The sequence below is a fragment of the Balaenoptera musculus genome, chromosome 5 (assembly GCF_009873245.2).
Source record: "Balaenoptera musculus isolate JJ_BM4_2016_0621 chromosome 5, mBalMus1.pri.v3, whole genome shotgun sequence".
Lineage (NCBI taxonomy): Eukaryota > Metazoa > Chordata > Mammalia > Artiodactyla > Balaenopteridae > Balaenoptera > Balaenoptera musculus.
In genome coordinates this window covers 15,525,152-15,543,964 of record NC_045789.1, presented here as the reverse complement: position 1 = coordinate 15,543,964, position 18,813 = coordinate 15,525,152, and the positions used below count along the sequence as shown (strand labels likewise).

Here is an 18,813-nt window from a genome sequence, read left to right as displayed (position 1 = left end):
TCAACAGATGAATGGATAAAGAAGATGTGGCACATATGTACAATGGAATATTACTCAGCCATAAAAAGAAACGAAATTGAGTTATTTGTAGTGGGGTGGATGGACCTAGAGTCTGTCATACAGAGTGAAGTAAGTCAGAAAGTGAAAAACAAATACCGTATGCTAACACATATATATGGAATCTAAGGGAAAAAAAAAAAAAAGGTCATGAAGAACCTAGGGGCAAGACGGGAATAAAGACACAGACCTACTAGAGAATGGACTTGAGGATATGGGGAGGGGGAAGGGTAAGCTGTTGACAAAGTGAGAGAGTGGCATGGACATATATACACTACCAAACGTAAAATAGACAGCTAGTGGGAAGCAGTCGCATAGCACAGGGAGATCAGCTCGGTGCTTTGTGACCACCTAGAGGGGTGGGATAGAGGGAGACGCAAGAGGGAAGAGATATGGGAACATATGTATATATATAACTGATTCACTTTGTTATAAAGCAGAAACTAACACACCATTGTAAAACAATTATACTCCAATAAAGATGTTAAACAAACAAACAAACAAACAAAAAACCCAATAATATAAAAGAGGTCCAGAGGAGACACTAGCAATAAAAACTTGGTAATCAGAAGGTAAAAATCATCCTTTCTATAGAGATTGTGAAGATGAAATATTGTTGCATAATATTTCTAAAATGTTTAACACTTTAACATGTAGTCAGAATACATGATATTTAACCAAAAACACATTCATAAGAATAAAAAGATAAGTATAGCTAGCTCATAATAGACACCATTTCTATAAACTGAGTTAACAGACAACATACTGAATGAACATATAAGGCTTCCTTCATACAATGTGACCCAAACAAGTAAAAGTAGTGAGATGATAAATGATTGCTTTTAATTACCATTAAATAAATGGATAATTAAATGCAAATCTGAGACAAGTGGAGAGTTCTTTACTTGCTTTTGCCAAAATAATCAAGGGAGTAATCCATAAAAGTATGTAATTGCTACTTAGGAGTCAATTAATCTATATGTGTTTAATTCCTTATGAAATGAAAATCGTTATCACACGATTCACAACATTTCCAATCACAAGATTAAACTAAAATAATTAAGTGATAATTTGGAGGCTAAAAGGAGAAGACAAGGGAGAAGAGAAGCAGTAGCAACAGAACGAATAAATATGATTAGACTCAACTTAAAAGCTAAGAGCACAGTTAAAAAGAAAGATTATGATATCTAAATTGAGGTATAATTGCCATACAATATTAGTTTCAGGTGTACAACAATGTACCACATCTTCTTTATCCATCCCTTGCTGGACACTTCGGTTGTTCCATATCTTGGCCATTGTAAATAATGCTGCAATGAACATAGAGGTGCATATATCTTTTCAAGTTAGTGTTTTTGTTTCCTTGGATAAATACCCAGAATTGGAATTGCTGAATCTCATGGTAGTTCTATTTTTAATTTTTTGAGGGAGCTGCATACTGTTTTCCATAGTGGCTGCACCAATTTACATTCCCACCAACAATGTACAAGGGTTTCCTTTTCTCCACATCCTCACCAGCATTTGTTATCACTTGCCTTTTTGAGAACAGCCATTCTAACAGGTGTGAGGTGACATCTCACTGAGGTTTTGATACATATTTCCCGATTGATTAGTGATGTTAAGCATTTTTTCATGTACCTGTTGGCCATCTGTATGTCTTCTTTGGAAAAATGAATATTATTCAGATCCTCTGCACACTTTTTTAAATGGAACTTTGTTTTTTTGCTACTGAGTTGTATGAGTTCTTTATATATTTTGGATATCAACCCCTTATCAGATACATGATTTGTAAGTATCCTCTCCCATTCAGTAGGTTGCCTTTTCATTTTGTTGAGGGTTTCCTTTGTTGTGCAGAAGATTTTTAGTTTAAGGTAGTCCCACTCGTTTATTTTTGCTTGGCTTTGCTTTTGGTGTCAAATCCAAAATATCAACACTAAGACCTATGTCAAACAGCTTACAACCTACCTTTTCTTTGATGAGTTACATGCTTTCAGGTCTTACATTCAAGTCTTTAATACATTTTGAGTTACTTTTTGTGTATGGTGTAAGATAATGGTCCAGTTTCATTCTACTGCATGTAGCTATCCAGTTTTCCCAACACCATTTATTGAAGAGACTATCATTTTACCATTGTATATTCTTGGCTCCTTTGTCATCGATTAACTGACCATAAGAGTGTGGGTTTATTTCTGGGCTCTCTATTCTGTTCCACTGATCTGTGTGTCTGTTTTTCTGCCAATACCACACTGTTTTGGTGACTATAGCTTTGTAATATAGTTTGCAAGCTGGGAGCATGATGCCTCGAGCTTTGTTCTTTCTCAAGATTGCTTTGGCTATTCAGGGTCTTTTGTGGTTCTATACAAATTTTAGCGTTGTTTGTTCTATTTCTGTGAAAAATGCCATTGGAGTTTTGATAGGGATTGTATTGAATCTGTAGACTATTTTGGGTAATATGGACATTTTAACAATATTAACTATCCCAGTCTGTGAGCATGGATTAGCTTTCCATTTGTTTGTGTCTTCTTCAATTTGTTTCATCAATGTCTGATAGTTTTTAGTGCACAGGTCTTTCACCTCCTTGGTTAAATTTATTCCTAGGTATCCTATTCTTTTGGATGCAATTGTAAATGGAAATCATTTTCTTAATTTCTCTTTCTGATAGTTCATTCATTATTAGTGTATAGAAATGCAACAGATTTCTCTATACTGCTTTTATATCCTGCGATTTTACTGAATTCATTTATTAGTTCCAACAGTTTTTGATGGAGTTTTTAGGGTTTTCTATATATAACATCATGTCATCTGCCAACAGTGACAGTTTTCCTTCTTCCTTTCCAATTTAGACACCTTTTATTCTTTTTTTGCCTAATTGTTCTGGCTAGCATTTCCAATACTATGTTGAATAAAACTGGCCAGAGTGGGCATCCTGGTCTTGGTCCTAATCTTAAAGGAAAAGATTTCAGCTTTTCACTGTTGTGTATGATGTTAGCTGTGGGCTTGTCATATATATAGCCTTTCCTGTGTTGAAGCATATTCTTTCTATACCTGTTTTGAGAGTTGTTGTTGTTGTTGTTGTTTTTATCATAAATGGATGTTGAATTTTGTCAAATGCTTTTTCTGCGTTTATTTAGATGATAAGATTTTCATCCTTCATTTTGTTCATGTGGTAAATCACATTGATTGATTTGTGGATGCTGTAACACCCTTACATCCCTGGAATAAATCCCATTTGATCACGGTGTATGATCCTTTTAATATATTGTTGAATTTGGTTTGTTAATATTTTGTTGAGGATTTTTAGATATGCTCATCAGGGATATTGGTCTGTAATTTTCTTTTCTTATGGTGTCCTTGTCTGGTTTTGAGATCAAGGAAATGCTGGTCTCATAACATGATTTTGGAAGTGTTTCCTCTTCTATTTTTGGAAGAGTTTGAGAAGGATTGGTGTTCATTCTTCTTTGAATGTTTGATGGTATTGACCAGTGAAGCCATTTGGAACTAGACTTTTGTTTGTTGGGAGGTTTTAAATTATTGGTTCAATTTCCTTAAGATCTTCCTAATAGCTAGTCCACATTTGAAATAAAGGGTCAATGAGAAACTGAACTGTTTTATCTACTGTTATAATTATGAAAAAGGATTTATAAAAGCATCACTTTCATATAAAGTCATTCTGAATTTATGCAAAATCTAGCCAGCCTCATATAGGCAAGCTTAGGCATTTTGGATCAAAAACAAGACTGAACACATCAGCTAAGGCATAAAAAAGGCAATTACACATATATAAAATGAATAATTATCTCATAAAAACATGAATTTAGCCTGACTTTCTGATAAATTTATATAAAAGAAGATAATCATTAAAAACAATGGCAAGATTACTAATTATTAAAGAAACATTACATATAATTTAGTACATTATATTTTCTAAATCAACAAATTAAAAGGAATTTTTTTTCCACCAAGGAAAGCTAAATAGTGAATGGTTTCTACTTAGGTTGAAAAGAATTTCAACAAAATTGATTATTTCTTCCCAGTAACTTTCCAGACAATTAAGGCTTTTTTAATATTTAGTAATAGAATTATAAATAAATCTGACAGAAAAATGTAAGAGGGAAAAAAAACTGAGAAAAGTCAGACTGTCTGGAAATGTCTTAGGAATAAATACTACACCGAATAAACCCCTCTTTAGTTCAGTCCATTTTCAGTTTCCTTCCTCCCTCCTACCTTCCCCCTCCCCTAACTCCCCACCCCTTTTTCTCCCTAATACCGATCTTTAGCTTAACAGTGTGAATCCAGACACTTCAGATGCTTCCTGGTTAGCTTAGCTAGTTACATTATAGTTAATCCAGGTTGTTAACTATCCAAATTACCAGGATAATACAAAGTAGGGCCTGTGGAAGCCAATCTAAAACTGTTTCTCATTTTTCAGAGGATCACTAGATTTTTTTAGGGAGCAACTGAACCACAAGATCACTTCCAAACATGTGTGTGTGTGTGTGTGTGTGTGTGCGCGTGCGCACGCGCGCCTGCGTGTGTGTTCTTAATGAATTGCAACTAAATTATATTCCTTATGATTTTCATACATGAGATAGATTTACAAATTTTCAGGCAAATTACTCAAACTTCACAAAATAATATAATGATCAGCATGCAGTAGTGTGACTTCCATTCAATTACAAAGGCTAAACAGATGGTTATTTTCCTTGAATATCTTTTCGTGGATATATGTTACAGTTACATACATGTTTTCAGCTATTTTGTATGTCTGTGTATAGTTATACACAAGTTTTCTATGCCATCTCTTCTTGTGTAAGTTAGGAAGTAAGGCAGAGTTATAAAGAATTTCTTTAAAGTACTCATCTGGAATCAGTGGACAATTATTAGCTGGCAGCCTGGTATAAACACTATAAAATAACTCATTTTTGATGTATATACTTAATAAATTAATTATTTTTACTATTTCTATATTATTTTATATTATAGTATATACCCTTCCATATGATTTTTACAGAAAAATGAAACAAGATTTTTATAGAAATATCAGAAAACACAGGACAAAAGTAAATTGCAAAAAAAAATTGCAGTACTACAACTCTGCAAGAAATAAATTTTAGCTTCCATATTCATCCATTATATCCTAAAGTACATTTTAGTTAATGTACTAGTTTTGATTATTTTTTCTCAGTAACATTCTTATTTCAAAAATACCATAAAACATTTTAAGTTTGTGATATAAAATATTGTTGTACGATATATGTCATAGTGAAGAGAATATCAGAATCTACTGTCACATTAAAACACATGGACAACAATCTTTATGAACAGCAATAATTCAAGGAAATTAAAGCTCAAATACACTATGTATTGATATACTAAGAAATGGATGTGAGTCTTCAAAATTCATTTAAAGATGACATGTAATTATTTTGTGCCACAGGATCTACTAGTAATCTATTTTCCTTTCTTCATTTTTTTACTTTTTAGCTCTCTAAATATCTAAAAAATTAACAAAAATTTGAGTGTCTTCTCTGTTCTACCTCATCTTCACAAGAGGGCAGACCGGAGCAAGAAGAGAAATTGAAATTCATATCACACAAGTTTGTACTTCAAGTATCTTGGGTAAAAAGATTAGTGGAAGAAAATTTGAAAGTACTACTGAACTGTCCAGCAATGCTTTGGGAATGATCCAGTCTAACACTATCCATGTTGTTATGATAATAAATAATGTGAATCAATGCCCATTTCCTTTCTCAACCAAAACTGGTTTAAAGAGTACACTGGTTAAAAACAAAAACCTATAAGACACAGGAATAAAACTTGAATCAGAGCTTGAAAACAATATTAATTTTCAAGCTAACTTTTAGTCATCTTGAATGGCCGGTTTAAAGAGATAACTAACTTTTATTTTCATCACTTAAGCCTTGAATCATTTAACTCAATTTAATAATTTAATTTACTGTCTAATAAGCATATTCAATTCAAAAGTCCTGACCTCAATTTTCATTGCCTAACCCTCTTTCATTATACTAAGACATTTTCAAACAATTTTACTATGTTGTTTGCAACAAGAACTTAGAAAAATATATATATATAAACAACATGAAACGCAATCGTTAATAAAAAGTTGAAACACGTGCCTAAACTCTTTTGAAAACAAAATATAAATACAACTTAGATTCAAAAATATCAAAGCAAAATCACATGCATTACAAAGAAAGAGTAGACTTTCAATTAGTAATAGTGAAGTGAACTGCACAGGAGTTTCTTTCTCCTTCAAGAGTCTCAGAAGTCAGAGGAGAGAGGGACAAGGGAGGCTGTAGGTGGTAAGTTCTGGGGCTAGCACGCTATAGAGGGGGATGAAATGCCAGGTGAGAAACCAACACCAGGTATGGTCACCAAGCAATAGACTCAGACTTGACCAGGATATAAAGTAAAACGGACAAAACAGTTCAAACCCCAGCTTAGCTACTGCCATGCTCTGTTGCCGTAGCAAGTCACTTACCTCCCTAACAGAGGATGTGGAGAGTGGCAGCACACATTGGCTTGCTATGAGAACTGGATGAGAGACTCCAAGTAAAGCACCTATCACAGTTCCTTGCACGTACTAAGAGTGAATAACAGTAAACTGTTGTTTTCTGTGCTGCTGAAGCTCACTATTCAATGTTTTTGTTTTCATTCTTCAGATGTCTCTCTGTCTCTCCCTCAATTGTTTTTGTTCCTTTTCTCCACTCCTTCATCTCCTAAATGTTTCTACTTCTCTTCCTTTTCTTCTTTCCCCATCCTCTTTCTCTCATCCTGGTTCTCTCTTCCTCTTCAATTCCCCTTTCTTTTGCTTCATGTTACTTCCATTAACTTTGCCTTTCTGGGTTCATCACTGTGCACAGAAAGTCTATAAAAATATCGAGCTTTTTGGTTTAAGAAACATTGACGCTTTTTTCACAGCTGACTAATATATTGTTATTCATTTTCTTTTTTCCTGTGGTACATTCTTTTATTTAGCAAATAATCATCAAATCCATTCCATCTACATAACACAATGGCCCAGAGCACTTGAAGTACCTTCAGTAACATAACAATCTTGCTGGTGAGACAAATCGACTGCATGTGGAACATAGTGAGACAAATCAGCTACATGTGGAAAACCAAAAACAGTATATGAAAAAAATAAAATAGAAGTCATAATGCCACATATAATTATCAAATGTAAGTAAGTCCTAGGTAGGAGGCAAAGGAGGGAAGATTACTAGGGGTGACAGTAATCAACCAATAAATATTATGGAAAACGTAAGCACCAAGGATACTGACAGTTTTTCATTTCAGTGGTTCATTGTTGACACTACTGAATAGGGTAAGAAAAACACAGTAGTTTTACAATGTTAAAGATTTGCTGGATCGCTATAGAGACCAGAGCTTTTATAATAAAATAGTTTACATGTTTCCATTTGCCAGCAATTGTTTCTCTTTTTACCATACTTACACATCCACATTACCATATCACTCAGTTTCTGTATGATAATCATGTTTTCAACATTTTATATCATAAAAGCTCTGCCCAGAGACCCCAAAACATCTGGATAAAAAGTGAAAGCTTCAATAATTCAAGTGTTCTATATTGTGGGGTGCTAGATTATGAATTGAACAAACCAAAAAAGGTGAAATATTACATAAATGTGAACATACAACACATATATTCATATTTGTTTTGTAGGTAACTAATACAGAGTTATGAGCCTGAGTAAGCATCATAATTGATTATAACACGATTTATAGTTCTTTGGACATCACATTTATATTCTTTAAAGGTAAAACAGTAGCTAGCTTTCCCACAGGTTTTAATATGCTTTCGAATTTGGAGAAAATCAAAATGTTCATATAAATTAAAAATCTTTGAAAATACTCTAAAACATGACATGATAACAAGTATCTTAATAATAGTATCAACATAAGAAATAATAAACTTTACAAGCAAGTAACCACCATGTTTAAAGATAGTTTAACATCAAACTGAATCTATATCCATAAAATAGCATAATCACAGCTAATAGGATGATTTTAAAAGTTTAAAAAATCTCTGCATTTTAAAATACTTAATACGTCTGTTCTTTTCTTTGTTGGAAAAGAAACTGAACCACAGCCTCTTTGACAATAATGTCAAAGAATCAACCAGGACATGGCAGACTGCCAAGCCAGGAGCTATGGTTTATTCGGTGACTTTCTATCAATGCTCTGCTTCACAGAGTTCTAAAGCTAATCAAAGCGGATGTTCAACTAGCCACCACACCAAAACTTACTCCGCAGCTTTGCAAAGCACTCCCAAGACAGCTTGAAGTGTAAAACTACTTTGAACAGACATCTATGTAAAGAAGAGAAGTGACAATGAAGCCAGACAGATCAGAAACCAAATCACCAAGTTCATGCTATTCTTTTTCCCCAAAGAAAAAACCTGGAAAGCATTTAGGATCTCTCTGTTTCTAATCCTTTCTGGATCCTCTAATTGGATAATTGTTAAAGGATACTTTAGTAAGAAGCATACTGATCTTGAAAATGTAAATATATTGCTATTACAAATGTTCAAATATTTGAGGCATAAAATATATAAAATATATATATTTAAAAACTCAACTTACCATGCACTATTATCAACTACTATCATCACCAATGAGCTGAAAGGTCTATGATGAAACAACATGGAATAATGATAACCAGCAGCAAAATGAATTAAAACGATCTGAATATTAGAAAGCCATTATAGAGTTTTAAGAGAAAAACTAAAGAATCTGAAGAAACAACCGTACAAAACCTGCAGTGCTATCCACATAGCTTTGTTTACAGTTATGTCATGCTTCATAGGAAAGTTTTCTAAGATAGATACCAAAAATGACATGAATTACTAAAATATACTTGCCTTAGCTTCTCTGACTGTATACTTTACCTTAAAACAATTTATAACCTTCCTGATCAAACTAAATGACTTAGAAACTGAATTTTCAAAACATTCATTTCTTCTAATGTTTAAATCATTAATTTATACTTTAAAATATTTTTGCATTTTTTAAAAACCATATTTGCAAGAAAGCAACTTTGACTTATAATCTATGAATTGAGACTTACATGTCATAGATAGCAGAAGAATTTAAAACGTCAAAAACTACAAACTCTACCACAGGACGTTACACAGCCACAACACTTGGTTTTAACCATGACAGTGTTGGAAAATGTGTAGGGGCAAACACACGTACCCACTCCAACACACAGACAACACAGAAGGTAAAATAATATATGCAACATTTATAGTAGTTTAAAAGTAACCTAAATTATACACTGCTGGGACATTTAAGCTAAACTGCATTTTCTTGCCGTGTAATTTTTGTGCACGAAATTTCTGAACCCCTGAATTGTTCTATTCCCAACCCTCTATGCCAAGAAAAGACTTAAGTTCTATCATCTCTTTTGTGTGTACCAGAATTGGCTTAACTGATCTTGCTTACATTTCTGGAGGGAAAAAACAGCCTCTGTAAGATATAAAGCTTCTCCCACTACTCACTTTTGATTTCTGTACGCTTGATAGATCGTTGCCAGGCTCCTTGGGACGAGACATGAGGAGGACGCACAGAATTGCTAGGGGTGTCCACTAAAAAGCACAGCACCGTAGGCAACACTAATCCTGCACCTGTGATGTGTTATTCACCAGTTAAGAAATGCAGTCCAGACGGTGGTTGCCTAATACAGCTCAGCTGTTTTTCTCAGTACTCCCTTTGATTATAAGCTGGCAAGAGAGATTATTCTGGTCAAGCACTGAGCTATGTTCAAGATACATGGCATATGACAGTGGAAAGGTGAAAGAGAAAGGAAACCTTAGAATCAAAAAAACGTAAGTAAAAAGAAAAGAAAAAAAAGTCACTGACCACAGTGTATTATGTAACAATTCCAGATGGTTCAAAGCTGCCTCTGATTATACACAGGCAGAAAAATATACAACATTTAAGTATCTAGAAATCTATTTTTTGATATTATCCTTTTGACTTTTAGAATGGTACTTCAACATGCAATTCTTTGGTTTATTTTAAAATCAGCACAACTTCACAAATTGATCAGCTACATAAACATTTAAAAATCTTTCTTTAAAGAGGTTTACCTATTCTAGACATCAAACTCCCTTTATAATGTTGGGAAAACTGAAACCAAATGATTACCATTAATTTTATCTTTTTATTAAGTCAACCATATTATTGGACTTGACTCATTAAAAAATATGTGATATAAAATTTATATTTGAGACACAACTATCCTATTCATCATATATGGCTTAAGCCAGCATAAAATATTTATTTTAACCAGCATAAAATTGCTAGCAACTCCAAACTGATTTAAGAAATACTTATTATATACAAAGCTGTCTACAAAGCATGTTGGTTTCACAGAGGTGAAGAAGAAATGGCCACTATGCTCACAAACCTTAAAATCTAATGGGGGAGAGTAAATAAAAGTTACTTTTTCTGTTATTGTTGTTCTTTTGTCATAAACGGGCTGCTGACCATTCACTCATACCAAAACTTTCACTATTTTTCCTTTTACACTCTATATAAACACAAAACCATCTGTCCCCCAGGCCAGTATCCGTGCCATTTTAAATAATCTAAAACCTTACCCCAAAACCAGACACCCTTTCCTAATAGCAGATGGTTAAAAAACAAAAACAAAAAATTCAATTATATATACCAAAAAAGCTGAAATGAAGAAAATATATCAATTTCAAAATGTACATTTGTAAGGTATATATTTAAAATGTTTAAAATTTCAAGTTATTTTTTGCTTTCATTGGTTAGATACTAATTAGCTGCTAAGCAAAGCAGTATGTTAAAAAAAAAATTAGAAAAATTCCATATGATATATATTAGGAGCAAGAGGGTCAAAAGAAATTCCTATGTCCATAAAAGCATTCTCTCTCATTAGAATCTGACAAGTCTTAGAGCTTTCCTTTATATTTAGACATTAGTGTTTAAGATAATACTGCATTTAAAGTTCCAAATAACACTCTGAGGCTAACTGGAGGAGGACCAAGATTTAGGCAGTATGCCACAAAATGTTGTATTAATATTTTAACTCTTCCCATACTCTGGTCTGTGCATCCAAAGTAAAATAAGACGGCTGAATTGGGTCCTGGGTACGTATATGTCTGGGTCCTGGGTACGTATATGACTAGCAAAAAATATAGACTCCTGATATTCTTTTAGACAAAAAAAATTTTTTTTCTGAAATTATACTTAATTGGCCATTAAAATAGTGCTGAGATTCTGAACCACCATCCACTTTGTTTGATTTATTGGAATAAGATTTGCCAAAGGCAAAAGTCTTGTTGACATTTGGGCAGAAACACCGAGGAAAGATCCAAATTGAGACTATGTTATTGTAACGATTGTGTTATCTTAAATCTGTGTATGGCACACATTGGAACATTCTGGCCTGATGCTGCTCAAGCTGTCCCTCTTTCAATAAACAAATGGCTTCAGTTTTCAAAACATTCTTCAAAAGCAATCTTATTTTTTAAATTTTTTAATTGTATAAAGCCTAGTAGACTCAGTGGCCCAGGCTTTGAAAAGCCTGATCTTACCTTTAAATTTTCCTTCTTTATATTTCTTTATTCAATTCATATCTCCTCATTTATGCCAAAAATTATATTTTTGCCCATACATTATATTCTAAGGTAAAAATGTTTCCTTCCTCCTTTTTAAAATAATTATCAACATGGTATCTCATGAGAAACAACCAAAAAAAAGAACAACAAAAACCCTGAATCTAAGAGGTTACATGAAAAATAACTACCTCTCATAAACCCTTTCTTCATATGGTTCTTTATTTTCAACCACACCAACATAAGGCGGACATATCTCTGTGCGTTATGTTTTTTCACCCTGAAATATTTTGATAAATTGGGGATATGATTTTAAATTTCAGTATCAGAGTAAGAAGGTATGAAATATATACTTACTCATGTTCTATTTAAATGACCAAAGTACTCCCAAACAATAATATTAATATGGGAGGAAAGGACAGTGGCTACCTTAAATGGTCACTTCAGTTAGAAAGTTTTCCACTTTGACAAAGAATATATGAGATCAAGCCAAATATTTTACCAGAATTTAAGAGTTTGTACTTCAGCTATTAAGAAACCATTCTCTATGTTCACCTACAGAATGTCCTATTCTCTACCTAAAAACCCAAAAATTCAGTACGGGAGGCAAGAACTCTTATTATTTAATGAATCAGAGATTGGCAAAACTTGTCAGCTTTAACTCTTACAGTCGTCAGGCCTGCTGACCCTCACTGGGAATGAAGTCTCACGGACTTTTGTTTTATCCTTAAGGGAAGATCATGAGGACCTTTTAGAATGAATCAGCCCCACTTATGATATATGATTAGCTAACTAGGAAAGTTATTTATTTTCTTTTTATCTTTCTTAGCAGACCAAAAAATATTTGCTTTCATCATTAAAACCACAGTAACTATTTGGTGGTAATATGAAAATTTCCTGGTGGCTCCCCTTCTCTACTATCAAGTCTAACAGCCTGACCAGAAAAGGATCAAACTTGTGCTCATTATTAATTAGAGAGAGAATCTGGAATAAAACAAACCTCTCTAATAGCTATTTCCCCCAAAATTTTCACCCCAGTCCTTACAATACAGCACTTTGTGACAGCTTTTGTGCGTGCTGAAATCATGGTAAAGGACATATTTCTCTTCCCATTTCATACCAATGAGGGGAAAACAAGACTCGTCCAACAGGCATCATCCAAAATAATCCCCCCGCCCCCAAGCGTGCAGGGCTCTTCCCTCTGTAGAGTTCAATGTCTCCTCACTAGCAAGAAAGTATAAGCAGAGAGATCATTAGTTATGACATGTAGACGTTAGCAGATAATGTTGACTCACTTCAGGAACTATCAAACTATAAACAGTGTGCTGAAAGCCATTTATCTGCACTTCAGGATAAACAGCAGAACCTACTCAACTAAACGGATTGCAAAGAATAAGCTGCTGATGCCAAACCAAGTGAAGCTTAATTTTGAAAAGAAAAATCTGTGAATAAAAATCCACCTAGGATTCCAGGGATTCTGGCACATAAAATCCTTAAACACTTTATTTTATAATATAATATATAAAACATAGAACATATATTTTTAAAAGGCCAATTGATTCAGTTACCAAAGTTACTGCAGACTAGCTCGAGCTCAAAGTAAATTTATTGATACATGATCCATATTTTCTCTTAAGTGACAGCATTTATGGTAACACTGACGCTGAGCAAATGTATGTGTTATCAAGGAGAGCTTTACCTATCACTGTGTAAAAAGTCAAGTTGAACTGGGTCAGCTTTCTTCATCAGCACTATTCCTATTCACAAACAACTTAACTGTTTTGAGAATGTCTAAATGACTCCTTCCAAGAAAGAGAAATACAACCTGAGTGCAACTGTATCATAAATGAATGACATTTATGTTTATTATGTAAATATATATACATATTTCCATCTCTAGCATGTTAAAATATGCTGCAAGAAAAATACTCATCTATCATGCAACCTCAGAGGTTTTATTCCACAGTTGATTAGAAGGATATGAGATAAACAAGGCCCTTCCTGCAAGTACCATATACAGGTAAAGCATATTACATTTAGAATTTATTTTTCCTACTTGACAGAAAATAAATCAAAATCTGCTCTTTTTCACACTTGCAGATGTCAGAAGCTTTTCAAAACAATTTTGATGTCAGGGAAGAGAACACACAGGTGTGTTTTATGTCAACTACTGAAAGCAACTGAAGGTTAGCCTGGAACCTGATCACTCTGCTGACACATTCTTGCAGGCATTACAGACGCTCCCTGAAGGAACATTACACTAATGCTGACTCATTTTAAGAAACATCCCAAATCTCATTAGACCTACTCCCTGGCAGTATTGTTCAAAAGCATCTCTGCTAGTAACACCACACTCATTGCCACCTCTTAACAAACCTTTAATGCCTTCTTCAATATCACCTTTACTGTTCTTCTTCATTGACAATACAACAGGTTGAGCAACAATAAAATATTCGATATCAACATGCATAAGTTTTTGTCACATCATGAAAACTATGACAACCCACAAAAAAATCAAGTGTTAGGATGTCAGTAACAAATGCTTAAGAGAAACTGGTTCACATTAATGGCCACGTGGTCTTGAGGAAACCAAGCCTAAGACAGAAAGATGGCAGTAGTATTTCAATTCTGAAATTACCAGTGCTTATGCTAAAAAACTGTACTGAGTTACAAAACCTATATTAAACACAAACAGCAACTTAAATGTGACATGTTCTTAATTTTTTGAAAACAGTGACTGGAAGGAAATTCTTGCCATTAAATGACTAGGTTCCCAATCAAGATCAGAAAAATGCTGCCTACCAGCAAAATGACCTAATAGTCATAGATTTCTGATGTTTATTAAGACCTAGAAGTAAACACATCAATTCAGATTTTAAAAAATCATTTCAATCATATAAACATTCATTCAAAAGATTTAGTATTTATAGAACCCTTCCTTTGCTCTCTCACACACACACACACACACACACACACACACACACACACACATCCCACAAGTATGTCCACAATGAGGACCTGCAAATAACAAATCATTACCGCAAACTTGTCTCTTCTTGCCAAATGTTCTTAGTATTTTCCAAACCTCCAAAAATGTCTCACTACTGAACACCACCCCCCCCCCAGGTAATAATAAAAAACTGCAACTTTTAAAGCATTTTTTCTTTTTCTTTTTCTCAGTCCATCATCCAGTGCCTGAATGCTCGCGTCAGAACACAAGCTGATGCCCAGAGCAGGATGCCCAGGGCACTCTCACTTCTGCAGCTATATTGGCAGTGGCTCATAAATGTGCTTTTATATTTCATATCTACACAAGTCAAGTTTCTCAGCTTTACTTGTCTTCTCAGTAGCAGCAAACCCTGAGCTCTTCATTACTAATATTCTACAATGCATGGGGAAAACAAGGGCAGGGGCCCTCTATTCGAGTACATGTGCAGAATAGGACTTTTTTTTTTTTAATCTGAGACTCTTTTCTGCCTTCCTTCCTCATTTCTTATCTCCCAACCCCCAATGGCTTCTCGAAAACTTCAATATTCTTGAAGATCCAGATGTCTCCTTTCTTCCCTCCCAATCCCACTGAGAAGACAGGAAACACCAGGTGTGAAATGTCTCTGTTTGCCCCCCTCCACTCAGTACACACCTCCTAAGTGGGAGCTTTCATCCTTGCTTGCCCTCTCAGGGGAACTACCCCCTGTCACTTGTCTGCTGGACCCCATCTCTTCTCACACACCCAGATGCACAGCCGAGACCACAGTTTCTCACAGAGGATGGTGTGCTTTCGTACGTTCCTTCCTGGGTTATGAACAAAGAGCAGTTTTCCCAGGTTAGATCAGCCCAGCTGCTGAAGGAGGATTTTAGGACAAAGAGAAAATGAGTGTGTTCGGAAGAAAGCGCAAAGGAGCCCTGAAAGGAAAACTTGAGATGCTTATGCTTGTGCCATTATATCAAAATATAGTAACTTATATACAAAACATGTAACCAAGCACCATTTCTTACAACAGGCCAAGTCACACGTATAACAGGATAATTAGACTCCAAACAGGTATAGGAATCATGATTTCTAGCCCTAGCCATGCTACCGACTTGGACATCTCCAGAATGTCCAGAATGCTTTGATTGGAAAACCAGCACAGTGATGATTTACCAAATAAGGCATAGGCAGTAAACATAGGTTCTCAGGATATGTTTTGGAAGGAATACCAATGAATGAATTAGATCACTAGAAAAGACTCAGCCAAACATACCTGTCTAGATTAGAAACTCAGTGTGAAGGAAATGACCTTGAGTCAACACTGTAACATAGCAGTGCCACACGGTGAGCGCTTTTCCCATGACCACATTCCCAGTGACAGTGGGTGTTTCAAAAGAAGAGAATCTGTGCAGAAAGAAGTGGTGGTTGCCCTGGTAACCCAAATATTCCAAAACACTACAACGTGTTCTATGTAACTACTTCCAACTCTACCCTTACCCAATAAACAATTTGGAAAAAGGACCTCGAACATCCCACTGCCTAAGATCATAACTAGTGATGGACAGAAGGGATAAAAACCAACCCAAGCTGGTCTGACAAGCGTAGAAAATCATTCATGACTAAGTACACATATCTTTGTATCTTAGATATGGATGTATCTATGGATATCCCTGACTTCACCCGCCTAATTTCAGGCAGATTTTTAAGGCTGATGTTGTATTTACATATTTAGGGAATATTACATACATATTAAATTATGTATGCTCATGGGTTTGTATTAATGAGGTTTACTGAAAAAGGAGTTTGAATAGATTGAAAGGAGAGACTGTAGTATATTAGAGAAAGGGGGAAAAAAATGACAGGACAAACAGCCAAAAATGAACAGCAGTTGGGAATTTCCAAAATTAAACTAACATATAGAGTAACCTGGAAATAACTTTCATTTCCCTTGAGCTGATTATTTACACAATCCATGTTTAAATAAAGGTTGAATTTTACTCTGATACAACATAGTAACTCAACTGATTAAGTTCATGTTTTTAATTCTATGCAGTAATAGTAAAATGGGAACAAATTATGAAGAAACAAAAAAAGAATAAACATAATAGTGTGGTGGAACCAAGGCTTAATCCCATCATCCATAAGGTATCAATGGGCTGTGGGTGAAGAGAGGACGCATCATCACGGGTACTAGAGAACTATGCCCTCCTCTCTAGAAATGACCCAGAGAGTGTCACCCAGGAATTTTATCAGCCTGCTCTGAGGAGACGGGTTGTCTGATCCTGTCATCCGCACTTTCCTGTTCCAAACACTGCCACTCCCTTTTGTCTTTTTATTACAGTATTACATCTCCCCAAACACCCCCTTCTTAAATTACTTCAGCTAAATTTCCAACAAGTACTGAATTCCTAAGGTTTGAAAAAAATCAAAATTGTGATAAAAATAAAAAATAAAATAAAATCAGCCAGTAGTCACGGAAGGTTATGTCTATTTATCACAACATTTTTGTCCTCCTTCTCATTTGTTTTTGTGTGCTTTTGCTTTCATCGGCATCTGCTGGGATGGGTAAGTATAGTTCTTGCCAAAGATAATGGAGTTCTTTTAGTCTGGCCAAGCAAAGAAAAATGGGAGGCAAAGAAAGGATGAGAACAATTATGTTAAAAATGCTGCCAAGTTCAAAGCAATTCAGGGGTCACAACAGTATGTTCGTGTGCCCTGAATCACCTTATCAGTAAAAGGAGATGGTAGGAAAATATGTTCTCTAACCGCCCTCCTACTTCAGATACATTACGGTTCTACATAACTTCCACTTTGCTGATACACATTCTTTTTTTTGTATCTACAGCCTAAAAAGAGGGTACTGAATACTACATTAATAAAATGTAAGAATCCCAGTTCTGTTGTTTATTAGTTGTGTGACCTTAGGCCAGTTCTTAATCTTTTTTTTATCTGAAACACTTCATAGTAACGATACTTCCATTTCAAGGAGTCTTCAAGGAATAAGAGGAAATCATTTATCTATCCGCAATTATGTGTGTATAAATCTCATCTAATGTAATCCCGAAAATGCTCATTTTATACATGAGGGGACTAGGGCTGGGAGAGGTTATTTTCCTGAGAGCAAACAGGTGAGCGGCAGGCAAGGGTGGGAGGCAAACTCTGGTCTCTGTGACTTTTAAAAGCAATGATTCCTCTAGCTAGCAGTTCGCAAAGGTTTTGTTCTCAAGATCCTTTTTCATTATTAAAAATTATTAAGGGCACCAAATTTTTTATTTATGTGGATTACAGCTATCAATATTTACTATATTAGGAAGTAAAACCGAACAGTTTTTAAATATGTATAATTCATTTACAAATAATAATGAACCCATTTTAACATGTTTTCCGAAAAAATAATGAAAAAAGTGGTACTGTTTTACATTTTTGCAAATCTCTTTAAGGCCTAACTTAATAGAAGAAATTGGGTATCTGCCTCTGAATTAAATCTACTGCAATATATTGTGTTTGACATATATGAAAAATATAGGGCCACAGATTATGTAGTTGGAAAAGGAGCTATATATATATATATATTTTCTATCTATCTATCTATCTATCTATCTATTTATTTATTTATTTATTTATGGCTGTGTTGGGTCTTCATTTCTGTGCGAGGGCTTTCTCTAGTTGCAGCGAGCGGGGGCCACTCTTCATCGCCGTGCGCAGGCCTCTCACTATCGTGGCCTCTCTTGTTGCAGAGCACAGGCTCCAGACGCGCAGGCTCAGTAATTGTGGCTCACGGGCTTAGTTGCTCCGCGGCCTGTGGGATCTTTCCAGACCAGGGCTCAAACCCGTGTACCCTGCATTGGCAGGCAGATTCTCAACCACTGCGCCACCAGGGAAGCCCAGGAGCTATATTTTAGTAGACTTTTTCATAACAGTGGTTATTTGATACTACACAAACACTGGAGAAGTAGAAGTCTCTTCAAAGTTAGATGCAATGTCGAATGTGAAACCCTATCAATGAAATTTTCATATTCTGATAAACTAAAATCTACTCTCTATCATGTACTTTGAATGGATTTTTACACAGGCATGAATATGAAACAACGGGCACTGATTGATTATCTGGAGAAAAAAATCTTGGTTCACTCAGTTATGCAGATCAATCCTG

General features: G+C 34.9%; 1 protein-coding gene across 2 annotated transcripts in view; it reads right to left on the bottom strand.

Annotated features, from left to right (window-relative positions):
- Positions 1-18,813, bottom strand: part of BMPR1B (bone morphogenetic protein receptor type 1B) — a 383,924-nt gene that overhangs the window by 58,332 nt on the left and 306,779 nt on the right. The window contains exon 1 of one of the 2 annotated variants that reach the window (XM_036853680.1): positions 9,602-9,799. The exons of the other annotated variant lie outside the window; for it this stretch is intronic. The gene's annotated coding sequence lies outside the window, so the exon portion shown is untranslated. Of the gene's footprint in view, positions 1-9,601; positions 9,800-18,813 lie in introns of those variants that run through there. 2 annotated transcript variants of the gene reach the window in all.